Below are 8,306 nucleotides of genomic sequence, written 5' to 3'. Positions count from 1 at the left end.
TTTGTGAGTAGCTTCATTTTGATAAAACAACATTTTTTTCTGCGAAAAATTTTGAAAGTGGTAACTAACAGAGATAGAAAGGATTTCATACTTCGATTTGATGGTCCTAAAATATGGATTGTTCTATTTGTAGGACAATGTTACTCTTAAATTATAATAAAACTATTAACCTACCAATATTCATTCATAATACTTTTAGAGTTCTGTAATCAACAAAACTTGGTTGCCTACGGTACCCTAAAACGGAACCCTAACCAGCAGATTTTTTGTATATTGGTAGGTTAATAGTTATATAATTTAAGAGTAACATTGTCCTACAAATAGAACAATCCATATAATTTTAGGACAATCAAATCAAAGTATGAAATCCTTTCTATCTCTGTTAGCTACCACTTTCAAGATTTTCGCAGATAAAAATGTTGTTCGTCTTATCAAAATGAAGCTACTTACAAAAAAATTGCTTTATAGTAATAAAAATAAAAAAAAATCTAGAGCTCCCTGACTATTATTATTTTTTGATTGTGTAGATTATAAAACGATTGTATTACATAAACCGTTGGTTTTTGTTGAACAAACCAAAAAATATATACGGAAGATATTTTTTCAGTTCAGTATATTTTCTTATTTAGATTAATTTGTATTAGAAATCAAGAAACTTGTAACTAGACTTCTATGATGATTCCGTGTTATTTATCCGCATAATATTACTAGAAGGCTGCTCCTAAAACTTACGGCGCATCCAATCCCATAAACAAAATTATAATTATATTAAGCGTTACGCTGTTAAAAAATTAGTTATCCACATACCGTACTGCATACTGAACTATATATTGTTGAAACCATTTGTAATATTATGAGTATAGACTCATATTATAAATGCGCAAGTGTGACGACGTCTGTTACGTCGTCACACCCGAACCGCTGAACCGATTGCACTGATATTTGGTATGGAGATACATTGAGGCCCGGGAGGTCTGTCTATCTGTCTGACTGTCATTCTGTCTATCTGTCCATCTGTCTGTTATCTCTTCACGGTTAAACCACTGAACCGATTTGATGAAATCTGGTATAAATATACTTTGAGTTTCGGGAAAGGACATAGGATACTTTTTATCCCGGAAAAATGTACGGTTCCTACGCGATAAATGAATTTTGGCGCCATGGAGTCGCTGGCGTTATCTAGTTATTTATATAAAAATAAATTTATTCCATGACAAGTTTCACAACATTACAATTCATACGTGGGAGAGCCATGCTTCGGCACGAATGGGCCGGCTCGACCGGAGAAATACCACGTTCTCACAGAAAACCGGCGTGAAACAGCGCTTGCGCTGTTTCACGCCGAGTGAGTGAGTTTACCGGAGGCCCAATCCCCTACCCTATTGAATTCCCTACCCTCCCAAATTCCCTTCCCATCCCTACCCTCCCCTATTACCCTATTCCCTCTTAAAAGGCCGGCAACGCACCTGCAGCTCTTCTGATGCTGCGAGTGTCCATGGGCGACGGAAGTTGCTTTCCATCAGGTGACCCGTTTGCTCGTTTGCCCCCTTATTTCATAAAAAACAAATAGTAGTTATTACCATTCACCGGCAGAAAAAACAACTGCACATCGATTCACCCTCATGATTCGCGAAGTTTCGGGAATGAGGCTGTAATCCCCCCGCAGAGATGAGCTACCTAATCAGTAGAAGGCACACAATAAAAACAACACTTCGCCGTTCGTAAAAAATCTCATTTTCCTTTATTACGTCGAGCCTAATTCGCATTGAGAGCTGTTATTGTTCAAGAGAGTGGATAATTTTAAGTATCGGGCTCGGAATGAGGAGCCTGTGAGCATTTTTTAAGATTTCATGTTTTTATTACGTACGGAACGCGGTTAGCGCTAAATTGGGTGCACTTTTTAACGTCGGTTCGAAAATATTGAGTAGGGTAAACGAGCTTCTTTGATTTCTTTATTTATACACTTTTGTATTTATAATCGTAATAATTTTTGAAATGAAAGAAAATCAAAGTATGATTAAATCCAAAGGAAAAGAAAGAAAACGTAATGAGTTATTTCGTAACGACTTAAAAATTCCTTATCATTATAATATCAATCATAGTATCATGTACTTAAGTGTGTATCTTCTTGCTATGTTGCCTAATTACTGTTTATCATATTGTTACCTAATTACTGTTTTGTTTTCCGGTAATATAAAATGAATAAATAAATAGGTTTGCACTTGGCACACATGGATGTACCCAGGTTTTTAGCTAGGGGGGGAGGAGCATACCTGTTTCGAGAAGATGGATGGATGGATGAAAAAAAAATCATGAAAATTTACTTTTGTTAATCAAAGATATTTTACATGTAACACGTTTTTAATTCCCACTTACCTGGACAATTGACGTTTATTTTATCTTCTACCTGGGTACGCCCATATATTTTGCACATGCGATGCTAACTTATTTATACGATATAATATTACAATATTATATTTTGAGCGTTAAATGCATAACATGTACGTCTATGCCAAAGATATTATAGAAATGAAATATTAAACTAAAAGCAAGTCACTCAGGACTATGTTACAGAATAAACAGCGTACGCGTAAACAAAAACAACTTCCCAAAATCTTGACACAAGAAAATTTGCCGGGAACCGGACGACTGGTAATTACAAGCTGTCACCCGCAGCTCTGCCCAGCCTCGCCCAGAGTGCCCACTGTCACAACATACTGAAAATTAAGTCTACATAGTATAAAACAATGTCCTTTCCGCTGTCTGTACTTAGGTCTACATTAATCTACAGGCTTAGATCTTCAAAACTAGGCAACGGATTTTGCTGAAATTCGGCGCAAATGTAGAGCAAGCGCAAATAAGAATTTATCATTTAATGTATATTCGCGCCATACGTACGCCAAATGTCCAAACATAGGCTATTTTTTATCGAGCGAGCGTAAATGCAGAGAACTTGGTAAGATTCTCGTGTATCACTAATCTACTTAGTTATTTAGATACCAAAGTATATAACGTTTACCTAATTAATTATATTTTCTTTATGTACTTAAACGAGACATTAATAACAATTCTTGACGGTTCTGTTTATCATAATTATCCCCCAAATAACATTATACTATATAAACACTGACTTTGATCTAAATTAGCACGTAAAAGCTGGTCAGGACATAAAGTGCAGATACACTACGTGGGGCAGATACGAGGTTTGTTAAAACGTCGTAAAACAGATGCGATACCGCGCAGTAAAAACTTAATGGTGATTAGCATAACGAGAGTATTAAAAAGTTAATTTTTATTTTATGAAAGGCGATGAAAAACGTCGGGTACCAAATTCTGACTTTGGAGGTGCTGGAAATGATAATAATAATAGCTCCCACACCGGTTTCGGTGACGGTGGCCGGTTCCATTGAAACCAGGCCAGCTACGCAGGAGTAATTTTATAGTGGCCAAATGTGTGCGCAGTACACAAGAGCACTCTCTATTCCTTTATTTTCATAACCCAGTGGGATGGAAGACCGACACGACCGGCGAGAGATCAGGCGCGGGACCGACTTTTTGCCCATCCGACGCATGGATCATCATACTTGTCAGACAATCAGGTGATCAGTCTGCATATTCGTCCTAACCAAACTTGGAAATAACATTTTTCCAACGCGGGAATCGAACCCACCACGAAAGCCGCGCTCTATACCACTAGACCACGGAGGCCTAAGACCTAAGTAAAAAAGCAACATAAGTCATTAAGGACGCTCAAACTTTGTATTGTGAGTAAAAATACAAGCAGTCTTTACTCAACATTTATTATTAATTATTTTACGCCAGTTTTCTTAATGCCCTAAACGTTTTCGGGTAATCCGAACTCCAAATTACAAAGTACAAAATATTTGTCGCACCGCCCGCTACTTTCAAAAGTACAACCTACAATTAACTTTACTAGTAATTATACCTCCTCCGTAATTATTCTGTGTACGCGATTATGACCTCTACGTTGTTGTGATAAGGGAGGTCAGAGGTCGCATGGGAACACCGAAAACTATTTATCCGTATCAAACATACATGTCCTGATTATTATCGGGCGAAGGCTGTGATTTGGGAACTCCAGGGATAGGGGTTAATAACTTTATGCTATAATTAAATTACTTTAAATGCTATTATTGGAATATTTCACCTATAAGGTAAAATTAGATGTGTATTTATAACGTGAAAGTAAAGGTAATTTGCGTGAAATAAATAAAAATATGATTTAACATGACAAAATTTAAAATATAAAAACCGTTATATTATAGAGTGCACTGTGAAAGTAGCAGCGATGAAAGAATTATTTTTACTTTTATGTTTTTATGAGAAAAGCCAATCAGATTTTATCAATCAGACACGATGAATGTTTATGGGGGGTTATAGACGTGTGAGTAAGTACGCGGACTTATGGCTCGACTATCTTAATCGCCTGTCATGTGTCAGCAAATCACCACGGCCCATGAGCCGCGGGCCGCGAGCCGCGAGCTTGGGGGCATGGTAATCCAGTGTGAGCGATTCTCGTGTATCACTGACGCGAGCTGAAGACCCGCGTACTTTAAGCAGTGACGGATTAGCCCTTAATCAAATTAAGCAATTGCCTAGGGTATCACGTCTGAGGGGGCACCAGAAGAGTAAAGGTTCAAAGACCGATTCTAGTTGATGGTTGAGATACGGATAGAGGGGCCCACAGGCATGGATTGCTTAGGGCATCAAGTAGTCTTAATCCGTCACTGACTTTAAGTTCGTACATCTATCAGGCACTTATAACAACTACGATGTTAAAGTCGCAAAATCATCAAACCGAACTAAATAGTTGCCTAGCACTATCAAAACGTAGAACAACAATTAGAAAAGGCACAACTATTGCGTACAGTCGAGGAGCCCCGAATGCCGCGGTTAGCGGTAATTGTGCATAATAACGTCACAGAGGTGCGGTCTAACTATTTGCGGCCGGCTTCGTCTACTCCACGTCTTAACTTACTATCGATTCGGGGGTTACACGTGTGGGGGGTGTCTTCTAAGATTGGAGGTATGGTCGTCAGATTATTATTTTGTAGAGAGAGAGCTAATTTATGACTTGATATGATTAAACCTAATGGTATGACGTGATGATGAAGTGTAAAAGTTTTGTCAACGTTCGGCCAATGACATCTATACAAATTTGTTGATATTGGGTCCGCTTGATTTGGATTTCAGTCACATAGTCCATAAAATTTATCTTTATCTGTGGAGGCTTGTAATTGGCTTTTTTATTGTTAGCTGTCAGCCCCCAAATAAAATAAAATAAGAAGACCACAAGGACATTCTTAGATTACTAACGGTGACACGCAGGGGCAATTGACGAAAATGTAGGTACTATCAGAGAAGTTGATACTAGTACTGCTACGTAGCTCCACCATCTGCAGCTGCCTAGAGGCAGCTGCAGATGGTGGAGCTACGTAGCTTGGTCGCGTTACGTCAAACCCAGCAGACAGATCACAATTAACATTAAATTGACAAGATCCGACCAAATGACGTTCTTTAAAATAAAGTTAAGTACTTAATTGATCATTTAATGTCTCTCTGCCGCACTCAGAGTGGAACATTAATTACTTTATTTTAATTAATTCAAAATTTTTACATAAGCCTCATACATTATTTGTCAAACTCGTCATTAAATTGAAGGTTAATCGTAATTAAATGTCTCTGAGTATGGCGGTCTGAGTACGGCCCTAAGTATTTACGATTTTTGCACAATGTCTTGTTACAAACAATGAGTAAAACATTTACCTCTCATAAAGCGCAGCTGTACCTACCGAATCATCTAATCTGGAAATAATATGATGTGGCAACCCTACAATACTGCCAGTATAATAGACTTTAGCATAGACTTTGGCCCTTTCTTGTACGATAAATGGATGTCTAAATATAACAAAGGGCACTATTCCAGACTCATCATTCATGTAAGTATCATAATAACTTTCGGGCTATACCTATTTAGTATTTATCGTAAGGCGTAGGCGGTAAAGCTTTTGTTATTGACACAATAAGTATTAATTACTGTTAGGCATCTAGTACCTACCTACCACACTCATTCTGAGATTGTACAAGACTAGATGACGCCAACTCGTTGCGCTAAAATTCGTTTAGGTATGGCGCGGGGACAGTAGATATATTTTTCTGGAATAAAAGTATCATATTATTATATGAGATATAATTTATTATGTCTTTTCCAGGGGCGTAGCTACCGCCGTATCAGCCGTATCAATTCTACGGGGCCCCCGACCTACGTGGTAAGCAAAACTTAATAAAAACTACCAAATTTTTTAATTAAATTTCAGAAATGAAACAGAAACGCCTCAGGTCAGTCCTGTCACTATAAATTATTATTGTCCATAGAGGCAGAAACTTTAGAAAAACTAAAGTCATCATCAGCTATGAATGATTTAATTAATCAGTTTGCCGAAAAAAAGGCAAGGAGAGTTAATATTGAATTTGTTGGCACAAACTGCTGTTAGAAGTAAGACCGCCTATATGTACTTATGTACCATCGAGGAAATTGATTCCTAGACAGTTGACAGACCAACGTTATTTGGTCAGAACATGTCAATTCAATGTTAATTTTGATCTGTCGGCTGGGATTGACGTAACGCGACCAAACTACATAGGTCCCCCATCTGCCTAGGAATCAACTTCTCTGATAGTACATAGTTTTCCTATATTGTGTTTTTAAGTTTAAGTTTAGTTTTAACCTATCATCAATCCCCAAGCGGCATCCGGCTGCCGCATAACAATCGAAAATCTATTCTGTAGATGCGGTACCCACGATAGAGGTGCTATGTTGTACAAATACCTAAAGAATTTTCTATTCTATTGTAACGTAACTGTACTTGTTCTAAGATGACAAAGATAAGTAAACATTGTAAGTATCACGCCATCAAATTACGTAGGTATCCTATTACAAGGTAAGACCACAGTATAGCAATATTATGTCATATTGCTATACTGTGGTAAGACGTTGTTTTCATTGTTGACGATCAATATCTTAGGACCTAAGGTTACTAGGTAAAGGTGATGGTGGAACTGGCCGCAGCTTGGTACTACTAATATAATATATTCTGTGCCGCAGCGCAGAAAAATAATTATTTTGTAACAATATACTCCGAACTCGGTCACAATCAGGTAAATAAAAAAAACTCGGTGTAAACCAGGGTCTTGCATAACCAAGTTTCGAATGGATACCCGAAAAGACGTCACTCTAATGGGACTCGTACAAATTCGTCCTCGTCAAGCATAATGTAATATGTACTAATAAAATTCGCGTATTACGTAGGTACTTACTTATATGCACTTGGCAGCGCTTTACAAGAACTAACTGTGCTTCACGTCAGCTAAATGGGCGACCATTCTTTGGGCATTTCTGCTCCTGGAGGGCGCGAAGATCGGCATAACAGCTGGCGCGCACCGCCTCTGGTGCCATAGAGCTTACAAGGCCAAGATGCCGCTCCAGATTATTCTCTTGATACAGCTACCTACTGGGTGAGGGACCACCGCATCCATCACAAGTAGATACACTGACACGGACGCTGATCCCCAGTCCCCACAACTCTAGGTTCTTCGCGCGGGTTCTTCTTTTCGCAGACCGGGTAGCTGTTCGTCAGAAAACATCCGCAGGTGCTCGAAAAAGGGAAAAGCTAGCTGTTGAAACATGGACGACATACACAGCAACAAACTCCTGGTTCTCCAACGGAGTATGCTACTCTGGTCATCGGGCTCTGGGCGTATACATGTTATACCGACTGGGCGCTACAATGTTATACCGACGGTCGTCCCGAGGACCGATGTACTTCTGGAACGAGAGCTTGAACAACTCCTGACATATCTGCACGATGCTGCGCCACGTGCTGACCATCAACCTAATCTTTTTGGTCAACAACATCGGGCATAAATACCGGCCTTTCGATAAGAGCATTCGACCGGTGGAAAACGTCGCGGTATCCATTCTGTCGACAGGAGAATGCTTCCTTAACTACCACCACGTGTTCCCGTTCGACTACAAGGAATCGGAGTTAGGTGACACGAAGCTCAACGCTGCTACGGGCTACCATCTTCATCAATTTCTTCGCTTGGGTCGGCTGGGCTTACGACCTAATGTTGATTCCGGATAGGATGATCATAGCGAGCTCCCAAAAGACAGGCGACGGCATGAACCTCTGGGGTTAGGGGGACAAACCGAGGAGGAAACCAAAAACGTCGAGTACTTATTGTAGAAGTTAGTTTGTAGTAATACGACCTCAATTGCAAATAAA

General features: G+C 39.1%; 1 pseudogene; it reads left to right on the top strand.

The window, feature by feature from the left end:
• Positions 1-7,231: 7,231 nt before the first annotated feature.
• LOC121731889 lies at positions 7,232-8,267 on the top strand (annotated as a pseudogene).
• Positions 8,268-8,306: the final 39 nt, after the last annotated feature.

This window comes from Aricia agestis, chromosome 11 (genome assembly GCF_905147365.1).
Source record: "Aricia agestis chromosome 11, ilAriAges1.1, whole genome shotgun sequence".
In the NCBI taxonomy this organism is placed as follows: domain Eukaryota; kingdom Metazoa; phylum Arthropoda; class Insecta; order Lepidoptera; family Lycaenidae; genus Aricia; species Aricia agestis.
The sequence above is the reverse complement of the archived record's forward strand: the minus strand, read 5'-3'. Positions and strand labels throughout refer to the sequence as shown.